The 22,179-nt window shown below is 42.1% G+C and overlaps 2 pseudogenes; both read left to right on the top strand.

The window, feature by feature from the left end:
• The first annotated feature begins 1,013 nt into the window (after positions 1-1,013).
• On the top strand, positions 1,014-3,186 carry LOC119327616 (annotated as a pseudogene).
• A 16,574-nt stretch (positions 3,187-19,760) lies between these two features.
• On the top strand, positions 19,761-21,933 carry LOC119327573 (annotated as a pseudogene).
• The last annotated feature ends 246 nt before the right edge of the window (positions 21,934-22,179 follow it).

Genomic DNA, 22,179 nt, shown 5'->3' with positions numbered 1-22,179 from the left:
CGTTACGCGTGCACATTTTCAAGCTTGAGAAGTTGATTTGTACTAGTGAACTGCAGCTATAGCAAATGGCTCTCCTCAACTTCTAAGCCTGCCTTTTTCTTATTCCCTACGTAAAGAAATATAAGAGTGTTTAGATCAAATCATTTTTTTGCGGGGAGTTTAGATCAAATCATTAAAGTAGTGATCTAAACGCTCTCATATTTCTTTGCAGAGTGAGTACGTATTAATTTGTACCACTCTTGGCTTTTCAGAAAACAAGTGGGTTTTAGACTTTATCATTTGCAACAACACGGTCAGAGAACCAACGGAATTGTCACGACACACGACTGATGATGGACCGCTGAAGATCAAGCAACCGATATGTTGGTTTCCTACATTGTACCGAACTGAATGTTTCCTTTCTGCAGATTCATGATAAATTTGTTAACATAATGTAATACTCTCAATTCCAATGCAGGTTCGCTATGAGTCTAACATGATGACTGAGTTCGCTACTAAAATTCAGGTTAACTGAATGTTTCTTGTCTGCAGATTCCTGACAAATTTGTTAAAAGTACTGTACTACTGTCAATTTCAATGCAAGTTCATTGTCACGCTGTGAGTCTGAGATGACGATCAAGGTCAGCCCATATGATCCATATAGCTCAAAATTGGCAGACAATACTAATACTGAACTCAACAGACATATATGATGGGAAAACACAACTGACAAAAATCTGGTAATAACATTCAGACTGACAGTTACATCCAGAGGGCAACTAATCATCGTGGTTTATCTGCACATTGTCGACCAAATCTCCTGTAATGTTTATACCCCTTGTTGGTTCACCTCCCATGTCATGCTTTACGACTGCCTCTTGGTCTTATTGACCAGTAATATATAGCGAATGCGTGCGAAGTACGAAAACACAGCCTCAATCATATACGTAGGTGGACTTGACTTGTTCGTTCCCCCAACCACTCCCACCAGACCCATATCATCGCATACTACTCTGCTCGTTCTTCTCCTTATTTCGCACGTGCAGTAGAATTTCATCTCCTCCGACTCCGATAAGTCGTAGCGCGAGCTCTGCTCGCCGCCGGCCGTACGGCCACCACCAGCGAGCAGCCAGGGGCATCTCCTCCGAGCACGCGTTGCAACTTTCAGAGGTTATTAACTCTCTCAGGAACTCTGCTTTGCTTTTCGTTGCCAACCTGAGCTTCAGTATGCTGTGAATTAGTAGGAACTCAACGTCTTCGATTGGGTAAACAGCTACAAAGTTGTACTAAAGTTGAGACAATTAGTATGGATCGAAGGGAGCACGATATAGTATCTGTAGGCATGATTAGTTTTTTAACATCCTTAGTTTTCGTTTCAATTAACATGCTGTTACATATTAGATTAGAAGTTCTTTTCCTTTCTACTATTATCTAGGCAAAAAAATCGAACCAACTCGGAAATCCTGATATACACTGCAGGAGCATAACCAGGAGCCAAGATAAACGGTTGAGATGGACAGGATATTGGTGAGTGCTTCCACAGGCGCGATGAACTCCGTCTTGGGTAAGCTGGCCAACCTCATGGGGGAGGAGTTCGCCAAGCTCAAAAACCTCCGGGAAGAGGTCAAGTTCGTCAGCGATGAACTTGCCAGCATGAAGGATGCACTTGAGGGGCTTTCTTATCTGGACGAGCTAGATCCACAAACCAAGAGATGGAGGGACATCGTCAGGGAGATGTCATACGACATCGAGGAAATCATTGATGACTTTATGCAAAACATTGGAGGCACCGATAAAAGTGATGGGTTTGTCAGCAGCACGATACGACGCCTCAAAACTTTGAGGTCTCGCCATCGGATTGCTCGACAAATCGAGGATGTAAAGAAACTTGTTCTCGAGACAAGTGCACGGCGTCAAAGGTATAAGATTGATACCTCCTCATCAAGCAATGTGGCCATTGACCCACGTGTTGCCTCGCTCTATGAAAACGCAGCTAACCTTGTTGGTGTTGAAGAGCCAACGAATGAGCTTATTAACTTGCTAAGAGACGGGGAGAAGAAGTTGAAAGTGGTATCTATTGTGGGATTTGGAGGTCTGGGCAAAACAACACTTGCTAGTGTGGTACATGGTAAGCTCAAGGGTGAAGTTAACAGTTGTACTGCTTTTGTGCTCGTTTCTCAGAAGCCAGACATCCCAAAACTTCTCCGTGGTTTACTATCACAACTTGGGGTAGAGCCATCTATTCACGCATGCGAGTCACATCTTATCGACATGCTCAGGGAACATCTCAAAAATGAGAGGTGCATATTCTTACTTCATGTATTATTGTTTGTTCTTGTCTTTGTTTTTTCAAGATTTCTCAGATACACACATATATACTATATTTTTAAGATTATTGTATGTTTTAAAGTCTTGGTAGAAAATCATTAGATGAGCATAACAAACATACAACAAGTTTAGTAGTTAATAGATGCATCTACTGATTCATTTAGTAAACTTATACGAGTAAACCGTATTAGTCTATTGCATGCTAATTTTATTACTGGTGACAATATTGGTCTTAAACAAAATGTGTTAATTTATTTCAGATCATATATTATGTTTTCTCCCATAATTTTAGTTTATTAACAATCACAAACAAATTAATGAGTATTTTTTATTCAATCACAATTATGTTTGATTAAACAAAGTTCTGTTTTTTGGTTCGATGTCTTAATTACTTGACACTGTAAATTTCAGTTGGCTGACATAGTGATGAATGTTTGCAGGTACTTGATTATAATCGATGATATATGGGATGTATCAGCCTGGGATATTATCAAATGTGCTTTTCCAGAAAATTATCTTGGGAGCAGAGTAATAACTACTACTAGAATTCAGGTTGTGGCTAAGGCATGTTGTTTCCATGGTCATGATCACATTTTAGAAATGAAGCCCCTCAACGACAAAGACTCAAGAAGACTATTTTTTGGCAGGATATTTGGCTCCGAGGAAGCTTGCCCTCGCCATCTTAGAGATGTTTCAGTTGAAATTCTTAAAAAATGTGGTGGTTTGCCTCTTGCAATTGTTACTATATCCAGCATGCTAGCCAGTGAAGATTCCATCCAAAAAGAAAGGTGGGAACATGTAAGGAGTTGTTTAGGCTCATTAAAAAATCTCACGTTGGAAGGAGTTAGGCAAATCTTAAACCTTAGCTACAGAGATCTTCCCCTTCATCTTAAGACGTGCTTGCTGTATCTTGGTATGTATCCAGAGGACTACATAATATCAAGGTATGATCTAGAACGTCAATGGATGGCGGAAGGATTTGTCGGCAAAGATTATGGACAAGATTGTGTGAAGGTCGCAAGTAATTATTTCAATGAGCTTGTCAATAGGAGTCTTATTCAACCTGTAAAATTTGACGGCAGAGGATCAGTGACCAAATGCAAGATACATGATATGATGCTCGATCTTATCTTGCTCAAGTCCACAGAAGAGAATTTTTTCACTATAGTGGATGACCCACGAACCATTACAGGACTGGATTACAAGATCCGTCAGCTGTCTGTTCACTTAGATAGTCTCAGTAACAATCAAGCAATATTACCGAGGAACATTAGTATGTCACATGTCCGATCAGTTATGTTCTTTGGGAGCTCTGAGAGTATACCTGATCTAGTAGAGTTCAAGCTCCTCCGAGTTCTGTTCATTAACCTCCACCGTGCTACAGTTGATCTCAGTGGACTGTCTAAATTGTATCAGCTGAGGTATTTACGGATTAGTCGCTTTTGCTTGTACCAACTACCAACACAGATTAGAGCGCTACAACACTTGCAAACACTTGATATGGGAAGGTATTCCAATATTCCCTCAGATATTTTGTCGAAAAAAATTCCCTCAGATATAGTTCACCTACCATACTTGATGCATCTAAATGTTGGATCGGAGCTTTTTGATGGGATAGGCAAGATGAAGTCCCTACGACATCTATGTGCATTTGATTTGGCGGTGAACACCATGGACAATATCAAAAACATTGGTGAGCTCACCAATCTGAGATATCTATTTATCTCATGTGGCCCTCACCTGGACGATACGGAGAGACGGATGGATGTATTACGCTCTTCTCTGGGAAAACTTCGCAACCTTGAGGACCTGATTGTCAGTATGAGGGGCTGCATAGATGGCTTGATGCCATTGTCTCCTCCCCCAACTCCTTACCAACTTGAGAGATTCGTCATGTTCCGGAACTGCTGGTTTTCCAGGATCCCTAGCTGGATAGGGGAACTCCGTAACCTCGGTGAACTACGGTTGCAAGTTTGTGAGCTGCTAAATGATGGTGTTGGTATCCTTTCAGAGCTGCCTGTCCTCGTTCACCTTGATATGGATATCCGAAGAGCCGTAGATAAAATGATTGTCATATGTGCGGGGAGGGGAACATTCCCTGCTCTAAAGCGTTTGTCTCTCCAAATAAGCAGCATGACATACCTGGACTTCCAGGCTGGTGTAATGCCCAAACTCCAGAGACTCGAGGTAATGCATAATATGAATGGATCAGATCAGAATGGGGCTTCACCAGCCGGCATCGAGCACTTGTTAGCGCTTGAAGAGTTATCTGCAGCAATCGGCTGTGAAGGTGCTACGGAACCCACGAAGAGAAGCACAGAGTCTGCCTTGAGGAGTGCTATCAACATGCATCCAAGCCATCCTCGTGTTACAATCAGATTCTTCCGTCGCAATTTGAAATTTTTTCCAGAGTAATTTCTCCTTTGGCTCAGCAGCAGCAACATCTCGTATGTACAAATCCGCACCTTCATTCTCCCCGTCTCAATCTCTCTCTCTCTCTCTCTCTCTCTCTCTCTCTCTCTCTCTCTCTCTCTCTCTCTCTCTCTCTCTCTCTCTCATTTTTTGTTTGTTTCATAGAAATTACCATGAAATGTACATCCACCTCACCAGTCACCATGGTATCATTATTGCTTTGCTAGCTATGATTTTCTTTTATTTTGGTATGGCAAGGTTTACGTAAGATATACTTAGCTAAAAATATGGCTAACAAGTAGAGATAGTTTGGAGGTAATCATGGTCACATGGAAGAGTGTGTTATCAATTTTGCAAAGAGATAGTGTTTAACATGATTTCATTTCTATTATATGTGAAATATGTTTGCTAATACGACATTTAGACTTTGTATGCTGTGTCTTATGTTCCTCTCTTCAATCTTCTGCTGGGGGTTTCTTTATTTTCTTGAGGAAACTGCCGTACTGCTAGATTAAATGGGCAATAAATTGTAGAAGATGGTTTTTCTGAACTCCTACAGCTGCCTGAGTTTTTACAAAATTACTGACCACTCGACTATATTGGTTTTCAGGAAAGGAGCAGATTTCAGTTTCTGTCACTTGGAACAACAGGCCAGGGTCACAACAACAAGGAAGATGTCTCTGCTGAAGATAAAGCTATTGGTTTTTGCTCGTGATACTATTTCATCTGTTGTTCCATTCAGTTGCTTGTAACAGGATTGTTGGAGGGCAGGAATTTGCCCTGATGTATCCCGTGCCTGAATTATTCATTTCAGTGACAGATGGTTGTTGTTCTGGTGTGCTGAATGACTGGTTCCTACTTTGTACTGTACTGAATAATTTGCCCTGATGCTCCTACTTTGATAAAAACTTGTTAAAATTTGTTATCCTCTGGATTTCAATACAAGTAGATGCGTTTGATATGATAACCGACTTGCAAGCTGCTTGTTTTACAAGACAACTAACTGAGTTCGCAGAATCGAACCGGGATATGAAACAAGGCTGGTTAAATTTACAGAGCAACAGGGAAACTAACAGAACCGCATCGCTTATAATGAATTACCACTTGTTGGATCACCTCCCATGTCATGCTTCACGACGGCCTCTTGGTCTTGGTTTTAGTGCATCCTCTCAACCGCTTGTTCTGGCACAAGTTTCAGGGCTTATTCTGAGCCCCTCCAAGCTTCTAAAACTCCTCAAATTCAGCTTCCAAACGCAGCTTCTAACTCCAAGTGGCGATTTCAGCAACGTTCGGCACCGAAGTAGCTTCTCCCAGCTTGGCAGCCCAGCTGGGGAGGCTGCTAGCCGGCTGGGCGCTAGTATGGACCGGCTGGAAGCAGCTAGCCCAGTTCGTCCTAGGGTTTATGGCGTCGGAGAGAGGGCTCAGAGGTTGAGGCGGGATCCGTCGAGGTGAGCATCGGCCGGCGGCGGGGTGGAGCTGACCGTCGGGGTGACGCCCTGGACATGAACCGGAGGGGATGGCCCTAGAAGTGCCGGATCTCGCGGTGGAGGACAGCACCGGCCGGTGGTGGGGGCGGCGTGAGGGTTCGGCCGAGGAAGTGTATCCCGTGCACCCACACTTGCTGCCGGTGCACCGGATGCTATAGAATATTTTGAAAAATCTAAAAAAAATTCTAACACGTTAACACAACATCAATGTATGATGTTATAAAATTTCATATACAAATTTGAAATATTTTCTGAGATACAAAAATGACAAATTTGATATCAGTGTGATAATGGGTCAAATCTAAAGTCCAAGTTATATTGTGTACTACTATTCAGTGTTGAATTTGTCATTTTTGTTTTTCGAGTTATGTTTCAAATTTTGACTTGAAATTTTGTGACAACCTACATTGATGTTATGTGAGTGTGCTAAAAAAATCAGATTTTTTTGAACGTTTTAAAAGCATAATATAAGTTCGGTGCACCAGTAGCACCACAAGCTCCGGTGCACCAGATATTTCCCCCTCCTGCTGAACCGGTCTCTTTCGCGGTGGCATTCTTCTGTAAAACTAGTAATGGGAGAGGTAGATTTGTTCGGGCGTGGCCTCCTCCTGCTGAACCGTTCTCTTTCATGATGACATTCTTCTGTAAAACTAGTAATGCCCATGTGTTGCAACATATGCAAAGTAGAATAATACATATTCATAAATTTGAAAGAAAACAGTCTAGTTTTGATATACATATATACTAAAAATATCTTATGTTTCACTTAAAATATATTCCTTGGCCTGTTTTGATGAGGTAAGGGAGGAATGTGGTTGGTTTCAAGATACTAAGTGCCTGTTCGGCAACCAACTGGCTCCAAAAAATATGAGAATCTGCAGAGCGAGTGTTTCCCTATTCCTTTATTTTCAACTAAGGCTATGTCCGCTCCGGGAGTGGAGTCAGGGCGTGGAGAGACTCCGAACAGGCCCTAAGTGTTTTTTTTATAAATTGGAGCACAGAAGTGGGATATTGTTGCAACAAGGTCACAACTTACATCATAGTCGATAGATGCAGATCTAATAATTAGAAATGACGTATGACAGACATACAATTATCATCAACTGAGTCTTTTATAGGAGTAGAGATATGGGCAACTCCTCGTTCTCATTTTTCTGGAGCTGAGCCTTTGCGTTTTTAAGCCCCGGTTGGCCCTACCAATCCGTTGGCACACCATCCGGCCGCCCTTAGCTCGCGTGTGAATTGGCCAAAAATTTAACTGCAGCAGCTTTATCTTTTTTGTAGATAGTGTGAGTTCGAGCTACTGTAGTCTCCCCCATTGACCTTTGTTTAGATAGAATCCTCAATTAGTGGAAATGACTACCAGCCTTGCTCTACAGTACTATATCATACAGAGCCGCGCCCTTGTGATATGATAAGAAGAAAAGGGTCAGATGCTTCGCGAACCACCGGTACATTTCGTTGCACTTAAATCACCCTCGTTAAGAGGCGCACTCCGATACCATTAATGTCCAATAGCTCACATGCAACGTCGGCGTGCCAAATAGTTGGCCATCAACCAAATAGGTGCCCAACAGTCAACGCCAATATTCTGACTAGGCGTCTCCAGGCTTCAACCCAAACAGCCCCTTACATTGGAGGTTGGATGAGCTTCTCAAATTGCTCCGCATTTTTACACTGGAGGTCGGCTGAGCTACTCGAATTTAGTTTCTCGGAGCTCAGACGAGGATTTTGTAGAGCTAGAAGCTGGAGAGGTTCAGTCTATTACTTCTTCATCATGTCGCTCAAACTGGAATTCAACTCCTGAAGTGAACTTAAATCGGTGATCTGATTTTATTAAAAAGTCAGTTTTTGTTTTTTCTGTTTGGGTTTTCAGTTTTTTTGTTTTCGTTTTTCCTTTCTCTTCCGTTTTTCCTTTTTTCTTCTCTTAGGTCTTTTTTTTCCATTTTGTTATTTTTTTCAAAAACTTTTTTAATACATGTTGTAAACTTTTTTATACACACGCATAACATTTACTTGATACACATTCAATATTTTGCAAATAAACGATCAACATTTTTTCAAATGCCCTCGTGAATTTTTTTCAAATGCATGTTTGAAACATTTTATTTTAATAACTACTACACATTTTCAAATGTACTTCGAACATTTTTTAAATGGATGAAACATTTTTTAAAACAAAAAAACATTTTTTATACTGTATAAACATTTTTCTAAATGTCACATATATTTTTTGAAACACATCAACATTTATATAAAGTATCACGAACAGTTTTTTAATGGTATTGAACATTTTTAAAATGAATAAATGTTTTTTAAAATGTCATGAACATTTTGTGAATATTACAAAAAATATTAAACCACACAACATATTTCTAAAATTGGATAAACCTTTTTTAATGGAGTTCTCTAGATTATGTGAACATTTGTCTTGTATTGTATTAACATTTAAAAAATGTTAAGAACATATTGTTGAAATGCTTGAACATTTCTTTAAAATGTCACGTACATTTTGAATGGCATGAAACATTTTTTTGAATCATATGAACTTTTTATTACAATGTATAATTGTTTTCTAAAATTGGCACAGTTTTTTGTAAACCCATGAACAATTTTGAAATGTCAACAACATTTTCTGAAATGTTATGGACATTTCTTATAAATTGCACGAACATTGTTTCACTGCATGATTTTTTTCCAATGTATGATGAACATTGAAAAAAAATAAGAAAAATGTATTCCAATTTCCGAAATATAAATAAAAGTAACAAAAAAGATGACCAATAAGGCCAACAACATGTAGATGGCGGTATTGTGAAGCTTAACTGCTACTCAAACAATCAGAAAGAAAACTTACCAAACGATTAATGGGCTAGGCCACCAAGGGGCACTTGTAGGCAAGCACGCACTCTACCTCGCCGGAAGCCAGAGATAAAGACCCCTATATGCCGCTTGGTGTGGTAGCTAGTCGCTCCTTGTGCCCCAACTAGGTTGACCCATTAGCACCACAGTGCAAAGAACTGGAGGAATAGGTACTTCGGCAATGGGACGAATTACTGCAACAAACCATATGTCGTGAACCGACAAACATGTTTGATAATCTGAACATTTCTTGAAAACCGAGATTGTTTTTTTAGAACTTGCAAACAATTTTGAAATTTTGTAGATTTTGAAAAAAAAATAATTTTTGAATTTCCCAACATTTTTTGCAAATTGCGAACAAAATTTCAATTAGAACATTTTAGAAAAACTGGGAATAATTTTTAAACCTTTTGAACATTGTTCGAAAGTTGTGAACATTTTTGGAATATCCTATTTTGAAGAACATGAATAATTTTCGAAAATATGAGCAACTTTTTATAATATATTCTACATTTTCGAATTTTTTTGAATTTTTGAAAAAGAACAAGAAACAGTAAAACTTTTTTTTTGAGAAACAGTGAAGAAAGCCGAAAAAACAATGAAAAAATTGAAAAATGAAAACATGTTCAAGAACCTTATAAAAGGTGAACAAAACCGACAAGAACTCAGGCTGGAACCTTCCAGGACATTCTTAAAGAACAAAAGAACCAACCGATCTCCAAAGCATTAAATCGGCCAGCCCAAAGCAATCACTAGTGTGCTCATTTGTGTGAAGTGGCAACAACTTGTCACAGTAAGCGCAAAATAACTAGTTAAGGGGTACCCCTTATAAAGGTCACACTCACTTCCTCTGATGTTGACAGGTGGTGCACTGCTTGTGCAACACTTGTCACAATCCATTTATTTGTAGATTATTTTTTTTAAAGTTTTATCTCTTCAATCGTGCATCCAAAACACGAATTATTTTTACTGTTGCATTTCTTGCATCGAAATATTCGAAACCAGATCTCATGTTAATAAATTTAGACAGACTTTCTTAAAAAACAAAAAAATGAAATTGAAAGCCCCCCAAAAATAAACAAATGAAAACTAAAATAAATTAAAAACTGGAAGCACAGTTGTGCTTTGAATTTTTAGGGAAGTACAATTATGGCTCACATGGAAACACAATTGTGTTTTTCACTTTTAGGAGGAAGTAAAACCATGCTTCACTCGAAGCACAACCGTGCTTCACTTTTCAAGAAAGCACAACTGTTGTCGGGGGTTGGGTGCGACATATGCCAATGGATGGCTTATCATGGTGGGGGCGAGTAGAACTTCGCCGGTGCCTGGAAACAGGATGAGGCGTAGACATGAACGCCGGCGTACTTTACCCAGGTTCGGGGCTCTCCTAGGAGATAACACCCCTAGTCCTGCTCTGCGGGGCTTCCGCATGATCACTAAGGCAAAGTGAATACAAGGGCGCTCCTCGAGCTGTATGCTGAAGGTAGGAGAAGGCAGGGTCAGCTCTTTCCCCCCTCTGTGATCTAGTCTAGTTCTAATGGATCGGAACCCTTTGCATGGGTGCGCTGGGGGGTTTATATAGGCCTAACCTCCCAGGGGTACAGTGGTAAACTGTCTGGGCGCAGGGCCCAGCCGTCGGTCTCTTCGCCTGCCGGCCCCTTTGCCGACTGCTGGGGCCCGCCGATTGGTGGGCCCCATCGACTGGTCTGGTACGAAGCCGACAGGCCGTACCCGCCGCTTGCGGGTCTTGCCGGCTGCTGATTACTGTAGCCGTGCCTCTAATGACGCATGCTTGGTTATGGGGTCGTGGCTACAGCCCCGTCGTCTGGCGGGTGATCACTGTAGCCACTCCCTGTCTCGTTTGGTTAATGGCGTGGGGAACCCATGGGAGGGGCAGGCCGACTCCCGGGGGCCGGCTTCCTACGGGTCTGACTGGTGGCGCCCTTGCCGTCTTCCGGACTCTCGCTGACTGGTAGGGCCCGTCATCCGTGGACCATACTTTCAGGCCATCGTGGACACAGGACTCCGCCCACTATTGCTGATGTCAGGGATGGCATGGCAACAATGCCGTGCTAGACGGAGATCTCCGTTGGTACAGTGCATTGTGGCCTAGGCATCTCCTGGAAAAGGGGAGGGAGTGGGCTTTACTGTTGCCACTCCCTGTCCCATCCCCCCTGATGAGGGCATGGCCTTTGTTGGTGCCGTGGGCCGACTCCCCGCGGCCGGCTTCTCCGGAAGCCGCCAGGCGGAGCCGGCCGGTCTTGACTTCGCCCCTAGGACTCGGATGCATGCGAGCAGCCGAGTGTTCCTTCAGCCATCCTCCAGAAGGCGGCTCTTCATCTGTCGTCTTGAGGGGCGCAATCAGCCCCGATGTCTTGAAAGGTTTTGGGCCTCGGGTTAGCCTACCCGTGGCCCATTACTCCGACAGTAGTCCCGGAAGCTGATGAGGCGCCGCGGACAGCCAGCCGAGGAGCCTCAGCAGTTTCTTTCTCCGAGTATTTGAGGTGGAAACCTCGTTCGATTTCTGCCGGGCCGACTGGTAGGAGTCGGATTCGCCCGATTTGACTTGTCCAAAACTTTTGAATCCCCCGGCGGGATCTTTGTGGCGTACCAGCTAAGCTTCCGGGCCGCCACCCGTTTCGGGCCCGCCATGTGTCAACCAGCGACCGGGCCAGCCTGCCCACCCATACACGGGACGGGACATGCCTGCAGGCGGGGCCCGCCACTACCGCGCCTCGGCACGCGAGCGGATCCGCTGCGGCCAGGGGGGACGGTTGAGGTTCCCACGGAGTTACTGCGCGCAGTAATTTTGCGTGATAAATGTGGGGGCATGGGGTAGTGGGCGTAGTAGATCCCACAACCGCCCCCTCGGCTTCGCAGCCCATGAGGCTATAAGTAGGGGGAGGAGGGGGAGCGGCGGAGCACGCGCGTCCCTCCTCCTCATTGCTTCTTCTCCTTCTTCTCTCTCGCCGCTGCACCTCAAGCTATGTCGAGCGCTGCGGTGGTCCGCTCACAATGAGCTCTTCCTCCACCGTCACGCCCCTTACGGCGCACTCCAGCACCTGGGACGGTTCGGAGGTCCACGACGACCACGTCGATTTCCTCTGCAAGACGCGTCGGTTGCCCGGCGAGGACCTCATGCGGGTCCGCCTCGCGCGGAGGGGGGAAATTTCGCCGGCACCGCAGGAGGGCGAGCGGGTCGTCTTCCGCTCGCATTGCCTACGCGGCCTGGGCTTACCGGCAAGCAGCTTCTTTCGCTCTTTTCTTGAGTTCTACGGACTCCAGCCGCACCACCTTACCCCCAACACGGTGGTGCTACTGTCCACCTTCGTCACCTTGTGCGAAGGCTTCCTCGGCGTTCTTCCCACTATCGAGCTCTGGGGGAGTTCTTCTACTCCAAGCCAGGCACCCAAGCCGCGGGCGTGCCGACTCAGTGCGGCGCGTTCATCGCCGTGCAGAGGTCAGGGGCCGACAACCCGTTTCCCTCCATCAAGCTGATAAAGTCGGTGAAGATGTGGCAGTGGTCGTACTTCTACATGAAGAACGTCTCCGCGGAGGGTGATTGGGCCAATCTGCCGGCCTACGTAGCCGGCCCGCCGGCGGGGAGGCAGCCCAACTGGTCGCATCGGGCCTGGACGTTGACGCCCGCAGGAGCCGGCTGCTACCTCTTGAGCTTGTGTTGGATTTCTCCGAAGAGGAAGGGATGATGCAGCAGAGTAGCGTAAGTATTTCCCTCAGTTTTTGAGAACCAAGGTATCAATCCAGTAGGAGGCCACGCTCAAGTCCCTCGTACCTGCACAAAACGATAGCTACTCGCAACCAACGCGATTAGGGGTTGTCAATCCCTTCACGATCACTTACGAGAGTGAGATCTGATAGATATAATATTTTTTTGGTATTTTTTGTATAAAGATGCAAAGTGAAAAGTAAAAGGCAAAGTAAAAAGCAAAACAAGATTAAAGTGATGGAGGTTGATATGATGAGAATAGACCCGGGGGCCATAGGTTTCACTAGTGGCTTCTCTCAAGAGCATAAGTATTCTACGGTGGGTGAACAAATTACTGTTGAGCAATTGACAGAATTGAGCATAGTTATGAGAATATCTAGGCATGATCATGTATATAGGCATCACGTCTGTGACAAGTAGACCGAAACGATTCTGCATCTACTACTATTACTCCACTCATCGATCGCTATCCAGCATGCATCTAGAGTATTAAGTTAAAAACAGAGTAACACCTTAAGCAAGATGACATGATGTAGAGAGATAAATCCATGCAATATGAAATAAATCCCATCTTGTTATCCTCGATGGCAACGATGCAATATGTGCCTTGATGCCCCTTCTGTCATTGGAAAAAGACACCGCAAGATCGAACCCAAAGCTAAGCACTTCTCCCATGGCAATAACTACCAATCTAGTTGGCCAAACCAAACAGATAATTCGAAGAGACTTGCAAAGATAACCAATTATACATAAAAGAATTCAGAGAAGATTCAAATATTATTCATAGATAGACTTGATCATAAACCCACAATTCATCGGTCTCAACAAACACACGCAAAAAGAAGATTACATCGAATAGATCTCCACAAGAGAGGGGGAGAACTTTGTATTGAGATCCAAAAAGAGAGAAGAAGCCATCTAGCTACTAACTATGGACCCGAAGGTCTGAGGTAAACTACTCACACTTCATCGGAGAGGCTATGATGATGTAGAAGCCCTCCGTGATAACGGCCCTCTCCGGCGGAGCTCCGGAACAGGCCCCAAGATGGGATCTCGTGGATAAGAAAGTTGCGGCGGTGGAATTAGGTTTTTGGCTCCTGTTCTGATCGTTTGGGGGGTGCGTAGGTATATATAGGAGGAAGGAGTACGTTGGTGGAGCTCCAAGGGGCCCACGAGGCAGGGGGCGTGCCCTAGGGGGGCGCGCCCCCACCCTCGTGACCGCCTCTCTGATGCCTTGGCGTAGGGTCCAAGTCTCCTGGATCACGTTCGGTGAGAAAATCACGTTCCCGAAGGTTTCATTCCGTTTGGACTCCGTTTGATATTCCGTTTCTTCGAAACACTGAAATAGGCAAAAAAACAGCAATTCTGGGCAGGGCCTCCGGTTAATAGGTTAGTCCCAAAAATAATATAAAAGTGGAAAATAAAGCCCAATATAGTCCAAAACAGTAGATAATATAGCATGGAGCAATCAAAATTATAGATACGTTGGAGACGTATCAGGCATCCCCAAGCTTAATTCCTGCTCGTCCTTGAGTAGGTAAATGATAAAAAGAGAATTTTTGATGTGGAGTGCTACTTGGCATAATTTCAATGCAAATCTTCTTAATTGTGATATGAATATTCAGACTCGAAAGATTCAAGACAAAAGTTTATATTGACATAAAAATAATAATACTTCAATCATACTAACAAAGCAATTATGTCTTCTCAAAATATCATGGCCAAAGAAAGTTATCCCTAAAAATCATATAGTCTGGCTATGCTCTATCTTCACCACACAAAGTATTTATGCACAACCCCGATGACAAGCCAAGCAATTGTTTCATACTCTAACTTTTTCAAACTTTTTCAATCTTCACGCAATACATGAGCGTGAGCCATGGATATAGCACTATAGATGGAATAGAATGGTGGTTGTGGAGAATACAAAAAGGAGAAGATAGTCCCACATCAACTAGGCGTATCAACGGGCTATGGAGATGCCCATCAATAGATATCAATGTGAGTGAGTAGAAATTGCCATGCAACGGATGCACTAGAGCTATAAGTATATGAAAGCTCAAAAAGAAACTAAGTGGGTGTGCATCCAACTTGCTTGCTCATGAAGACCTAGGGCGATTTGAGGAAGCCCATCATTGGAATATACAAGCCAAGTTCTATAATGAAAGATTCCCACTAGTATATGAAAGTGACATAATGAGAGACTCTCTATCATGAAGATCATGGTGCTACTTTGAAGCACAAGTGTGGTAAAAGGATAGTAACATTGTCCCTTCTCTTTTTCTCTCATTTTTATTTATATTTTTTATTTGGGTCTTTTCTCCTTTTTTTATGGCCTCTTTTTTTCTTTTTTTTGGGCTTCTTTGGCCTCTTTTATTTATTTTTCGTCCGGAGTCTCATCCCGACTTATGAGGGAATCATAGTCTCCATCATTCTTTCCTCACTTGGGACAATGCTCTAAAAATGATGATCATCACACTTTTATTTTTCTTACAACTCAACAATTACAACTCGATACTTAGAACAAAATATGACTCTATATGAATGCCTCCGGCGGTGTGTCGGGATATGCAATATGACAATGATGAATGTGTCATGATAAACTGGATGGTGGAAAGTTTCATGGCAATATATCTCGGAATGGCTATGGAAATGCCATAATAGGTAGGTATGGTGGCTGTTTTGAGGAAGGTATATGGTGGGTGTATGATACCGGCGAAAGGTGCGTGGTATTAGAGAGGCTAGCAAAGGTGAAAGGGTGATAGTGCGTATAATCCATGGACTCAACATTAGTCATAAAGAACTCATATACTTATTGCAAAAATCTAGAATTTATCAAAGTAAAGTACTATGCGCATGCTCCTAGGGGGATAGATTGGTAGGAAAAGACCATCGCACGTCCCCGACCGCCACTCATAAGGAAGACAATCAATAAATAAATCATGCTCCGACTTCATCACATAACGGTTCACCATACGTGCATGCTACGGGAATCACAAACTTTAACACAAGTATTCTTTAAATTCACAACTACTCAACTAGCATGACTCTAATATTATCACCTCCATATCTCAAAACAATTATCATGCTTCAATCTTTTCTTAGTATTCAACACACTCAAAAGAAAGTTTCACAAATCTTGAATACCAAGCATATTATTATTAAGCAAATTACCATGCTATTAAGAGACTCTCAAAATAATTTAAGTGAAGCATGAGAGATCAATAGTTTCTTTAAACAAATCCACCACCGTGCTCTAAAAGATCTAAGTGGAGCACATAGAGCAAAATTATAACGCTCAAAAGATATAAGTGAAGCACATAGAGCAAAATTATAATGCTCAAAAGATATAAGTGAAGCACATAGAGCAAAACTACATAGCTCAAAAGATATAAGTGAAGCACATAGAGTATCCTATCAAATTATAATTCATATATGGCTCTCTTAAAAGGTGTGTACAGCAAGGATGATTGTGGCACACTAACAACCAAAGACACAAATAATACAAGACGCTCCAAGCAAAACACATATCATGTTGGTGAATAAAAATATAGCTCCAAGTAAATTACCGATGGAAGTGGACGAAAGAGGGGATGCCTTCCGGGGCATCCCCAAGCTTTAACTTTTTGGTGCCCTTGGATTATCTTGGGGGTGCCATGGGTATCCCCAAGCTTAGGCTCTTTCCACTCCTTGTTCCATGATCCATCACAAGAATTCACCCAAAACTTGAAAACTTCACAACACAAAACTTAAAGTAGAAAACTCGTGAGCTCCGTTAGCGAAAGAAAACAAAAGACCACTTCAAGGTACTGTAATGAACTAATTCTTTATTTATATTGGTGTTAAACAAAAGACACATTACGGACTTTCATGCCAATTTCTCTTAATAAGGTTATCTTTATTAAGAATGACTCTGCGACAAAGATACCATGCAAAGATTTTATTCTTTAGAGGTATCTTCATCTTCCAGATCTTCTTGTTATTATCAACTGTCGCATCAGATTGGATTAACGCTCTATTGATAGACTCCACTGAGAATTATCCATTTCCATGTAGGTTCCATTAAAATACATCAGACCCATGTGACAAATACAACACTACAAGGGTAATATGGGTAAGTAGACTGATATTTGGTTGCCCAAGGACTTGGAGGTCTAGGACTCGTATTCTTGCGCGTATCGACTAAAAAAAGTATTTTTGCGTCCCGTCGCATTAATGTGACCCTTATGTTGAGATGGGTTTGGCGGATCCTCTCAAAGGATGGCAGCCTGCGGCCGAAGCTTATAAAAGCAAAGTATGTGCAGGGTTGCCTTCTTCTTGTGTGTGATAGTAGGAAGGGATCCCTTGTAGTCTGATGTATTTGTCACATGAGTCTGATGTATTTGTCACATGGATCTCGAAATCGTGACCGGCTTGGCAGCATGATGGGCGTGATGATTGTGGCAGCTTGTTGCCTGGCCCCGCCACATAGCCACTGATTTGTCGGTCACTTGGTTGTAAGTTTTCCTCTTTCTTTGTTACTTTATTTGTGCATGTTTGTGTTGTTGCCCTAGCGGACTTACTTTTATTTTATGTAAACTTGAGCTTGTTGTATGGACATGGTGGTTTCTTTAGCAATAAAGCGGGGGCGAAAACCTAATTCGAGATCAAGCCTATCCCACTTAAAATGTTAACCCCTAGCAATAAACCAGAAGATAACCTAGATCTTGGTACACATATACATACAGAGGAGGGGTGAATCTTAGGGTTTGGCAAGGGGAAAAGGAGCACACGCCGGTGCAGGTTACACATACTTAAACCCAATAAGAGCGAAACACATGGTGAACGCTGGCATGATGCACATGGCGGTAGGAACAGTGCTTGGTGGAGAAACACTCGTGGAGCATTAGGCATTGTTTTTCATTGTGATTGGCCCACCACATTAGAAGAGAGTTAGAAAAGAGCGGCTCATTTGCTTCTCATCTAAACCTGTGCAAAATGTCGACCCGAGCCGGGTTTTAGGCTAGGCTTGAAAAATCCCAACCTCCGAGCCCGATCGAAAGCATGAATACTCTCTTTTCTCAAGCCCGAGCTCGGCCCAAAATCAAGCCAGGAGCAGGAAGCCCGAACTGAATGTTGAATTTCAATGTTTACACGTTTAAGCCCTACCTGAAGCCCAAAAGCCTGGCCCAAAATACTAGAAATAATAAGCCTGAGCCTAGCTCTAACTACACTGCAGGCTGCAAAACATTTTTTTTCAAATGCACGTTTTGAACATTTATTCGAATACGTGTTGCACATTTTTCAAATAGAAGTTCAGGTCTTTTTTGGTATACGATTTATTAAACTACACACATATTTTTTCATTGTATAAACATTTCAAAAAATGTCATGAACATATTTTTAAAACATGTGAACATTTTTTAGTGGTACAAGATATATATTTTCGAATTACGCAATTTATTTCTACATTCTATAAATATTTTACAAAAAAATAACAAATATTTATTTTGAAATGCAGGAACATTTTAAAATGTTACAAACATGTTTTTCAGTACTATCAACATTTCCTAATAGTTGTGTGAACATTTTTTGAATGCAAAATAAACTTTAAAAAATACAATATTTTCCATTTTCTAGATTAATAAAAGTACTAAATGAAAAACGAATGGAATTAATGAACTAATGCTAATGGGTCGTCCCACTTCGCACGCTCCTAAGGCGAGCGGAGACGCTCGTTCTCGCAGTAAGCAAGAGAAAGACTCGCCCAAGCCATTCTGCGCCATCAAGTCGCTCTTGAGTTGGCGAGAATGAGAAGAAATTTTTATATTCTTCCAAGCAAACCCGCACTATTTTATTGGAATTCGTGAATATTTTTAAAACTTGGGGTTCCATTTGGAGTTCCTCTAACTGTCCAAACTACCATTTGCTACCTAGCTAATAGGCTTTCTACCACTTTGCTTTCTACAGCGTTACGCGTGCACATTTTCAAGCTTGAGAAGTTGATTTGTACTAGTGAACTGCAGCTATAGCAAATGGCTCTCCTCAACTTCTAAGCCTGCCTTTTTCTTATTCCCTACGTAAAGAAATATAAGAGTGTTTAGATCAAATCATTTTTTTGCGGGGAGTTTAGATCAAATCATTAAAGTAGTGATCTAAACGCTCTCATATTTCTTTGCAGAGTGAGTACGTATTAATTTGTACCACTCTTGGCTTTTCAGAAAACAAGTGGGTTTTAGACTTTATCATTTGCAACAACACGGTCAGAGAACCAACGGAATTGTCACGACACACGACTGATGATGGACCGCTGAAGATCAAGCAACCGATATGTTGGTTTCCTACATTGTACCGAACTGAATGTTTCCTTTCTGCAGATTCATGATAAATTTGTTAACATAATGTAATACTCTCAATTCCAATGCAGGTTCGCTATGAGTCTAACATGATGACTGAGTTCGCTACTAAAATTCAGGTTAACTGAATGTTTCTTGTCTGCAGATTCCTGACAAATTTGTTAAAAGTACTGTACTACTGTCAATTTCAATGCAAGTTCATTGTCACGCTGTGAGTCTGAGATGACGATCAAGGTCAGCCCATATGATCCATATAGCTCAAAATTGGCAGACAATACTAATACTGAACTCAACAGACATATATGATGGGAAAACACAACTGACAAAAATCTGGTAATAACATTCAGACTGACAGTTACATCCAGAGGGCAACTAATCATCGTGGTTTATCTGCACATTGTCGACCAAATCTCCTGTAATGTTTATACCCCTTGTTGGTTCACCTCCCATGTCATGCTTTACGACTGCCTCTTGGTCTTATTGACCAGTAATATATAGCGAATGCGTGCGAAGTACGAAAACACAGCCTCAATCATATACGTAGGTGGACTTGACTTGTTCGTTCCCCCAACCACTCCCACCAGACCCATATCATCGCATACTACTCTGCTCGTTCTTCTCCTTATTTCGCACGTGCAGTAGAATTTCATCTCCTCCGACTCCGATAAGTCGTAGCGCGAGCTCTGCTCGCCGCCGGCCGTACGGCCACCACCAGCGAGCAGCCAGGGGCATCTCCTCCGAGCACGCGTTGCAACTTTCAGAGGTTATTAACTCTCTCAGGAACTCTGCTTTGCTTTTCGTTGCCAACCTGAGCTTCAGTATGCTGTGAATTAGTAGGAACTCAACGTCTTCGATTGGGTAAACAGCTACAAAGTTGTACTAAAGTTGAGACAATTAGTATGGATCGAAGGGAGCACGATATAGTATCTGTAGGCATGATTAGTTTTTTAACATCCTTAGTTTTCGTTTCAATTAACATGCTGTTACATATTAGATTAGAAGTTCTTTTCCTTTCTACTATTATCTAGGCAAAAAAATCGAACCAACTCGGAAATCCTGATATACACTGCAGGAGCATAACCAGGAGCCAAGATAAACGGTTGAGATGGACAGGATATTGGTGAGTGCTTCCACAGGCGCGATGAACTCCGTCTTGGGTAAGCTGGCCAACCTCATGGGGGAGGAGTTCGCCAAGCTCAAAAACCTCCGGGAAGAGGTCAAGTTCGTCAGCGATGAACTTGCCAGCATGAAGGATGCACTTGAGGGGCTTTCTTATCTGGACGAGCTAGATCCACAAACCAAGAGATGGAGGGACATCGTCAGGGAGATGTCATACGACATCGAGGAAATCATTGATGACTTTATGCAAAACATTGGAGGCACCGATAAAAGTGATGGGTTTGTCAGCAGCACGATACGACGCCTCAAAACTTTGAGGTCTCGCCATCGGATTGCTCGACAAATCGAGGATGTAAAGAAACTTGTTCTCGAGACAAGTGCACGGCGTCAAAGGTATAAGATTGATACCTCCTCATCAAGCAATGTGGCCATTGACCCACGTGTTGCCTCGCTCTATGAAAACGCAGCTAACCTTGTTGGTGTTGAAGAGCCAACGAATGAGCTTATTAACTTGCTAAGAGACGGGGAGAAGAAGTTGAAAGTGGTATCTATTGTGGGATTTGGAGGTCTGGGCAAAACAACACTTGCTAGTGTGGTACATGGTAAGCTCAAGGGTGAAGTTAACAGTTGTACTGCTTTTGTGCTCGTTTCTCAGAAGCCAGACATCCCAAAACTTCTCCGTGGTTTACTATCACAACTTGGGGTAGAGCCATCTATTCACGCATGCGAGTCACATCTTATCGACATGCTCAGGGAACATCTCAAAAATGAGAGGTGCATATTCTTACTTCATGTATTATTGTTTGTTCTTGTCTTTGTTTTTTCAAGATTTCTCAGATACACACATATATACTATATTTTTAAGATTATTGTATGTTTTAAAGTCTTGGTAGAAAATCATTAGATGAGCATAACAAACATACAACAAGTTTAGTAGTTAATAGATGCATCTACTGATTCATTTAGTAAACTTATACGAGTAAACCGTATTAGTCTATTGCATGCTAATTTTATTACTGGTGACAATATTGGTCTTAAACAAAATGTGTTAATTTATTTCAGATCATATATTATGTTTTCTCCCATAATTTTAGTTTATTAACAATCACAAACAAATTAATGAGTATTTTTTATTCAATCACAATTATGTTTGATTAAACAAAGTTCTGTTTTTTGGTTCGATGTCTTAATTACTTGACACTGTAAATTTCAGTTGGCTGACATAGTGATGAATGTTTGCAGGTACTTGATTATAATCGATGATATATGGGATGTATCAGCCTGGGATATTATCAAATGTGCTTTTCCAGAAAATTATCTTGGGAGCAGAGTAATAACTACTACTAGAATTCAGGTTGTGGCTAAGGCATGTTGTTTCCATGGTCATGATCACATTTTAGAAATGAAGCCCCTCAACGACAAAGACTCAAGAAGACTATTTTTTGGCAGGATATTTGGCTCCGAGGAAGCTTGCCCTCGCCATCTTAGAGATGTTTCAGTTGAAATTCTTAAAAAATGTGGTGGTTTGCCTCTTGCAATTGTTACTATATCCAGCATGCTAGCCAGTGAAGATTCCATCCAAAAAGAAAGGTGGGAACATGTAAGGAGTTGTTTAGGCTCATTAAAAAATCTCACGTTGGAAGGAGTTAGGCAAATCTTAAACCTTAGCTACAGAGATCTTCCCCTTCATCTTAAGACGTGCTTGCTGTATCTTGGTATGTATCCAGAGGACTACATAATATCAAGGTATGATCTAGAACGTCAATGGATGGCGGAAGGATTTGTCGGCAAAGATTATGGACAAGATTGTGTGAAGGTCGCAAGTAATTATTTCAATGAGCTTGTCAATAGGAGTCTTATTCAACCTGTAAAATTTGACGGCAGAGGATCAGTGACCAAATGCAAGATACATGATATGATGCTCGAT

The sequence above is a fragment of the Triticum dicoccoides genome, chromosome 7A (genome assembly GCF_002162155.2).
Source record: "Triticum dicoccoides isolate Atlit2015 ecotype Zavitan chromosome 7A, WEW_v2.0, whole genome shotgun sequence".
Lineage (NCBI taxonomy): Eukaryota > Viridiplantae > Streptophyta > Magnoliopsida > Poales > Poaceae > Triticum > Triticum dicoccoides.
The sequence above is the reverse complement of the archived record's forward strand: the minus strand, read 5'-3'. Positions and strand labels throughout refer to the sequence as shown.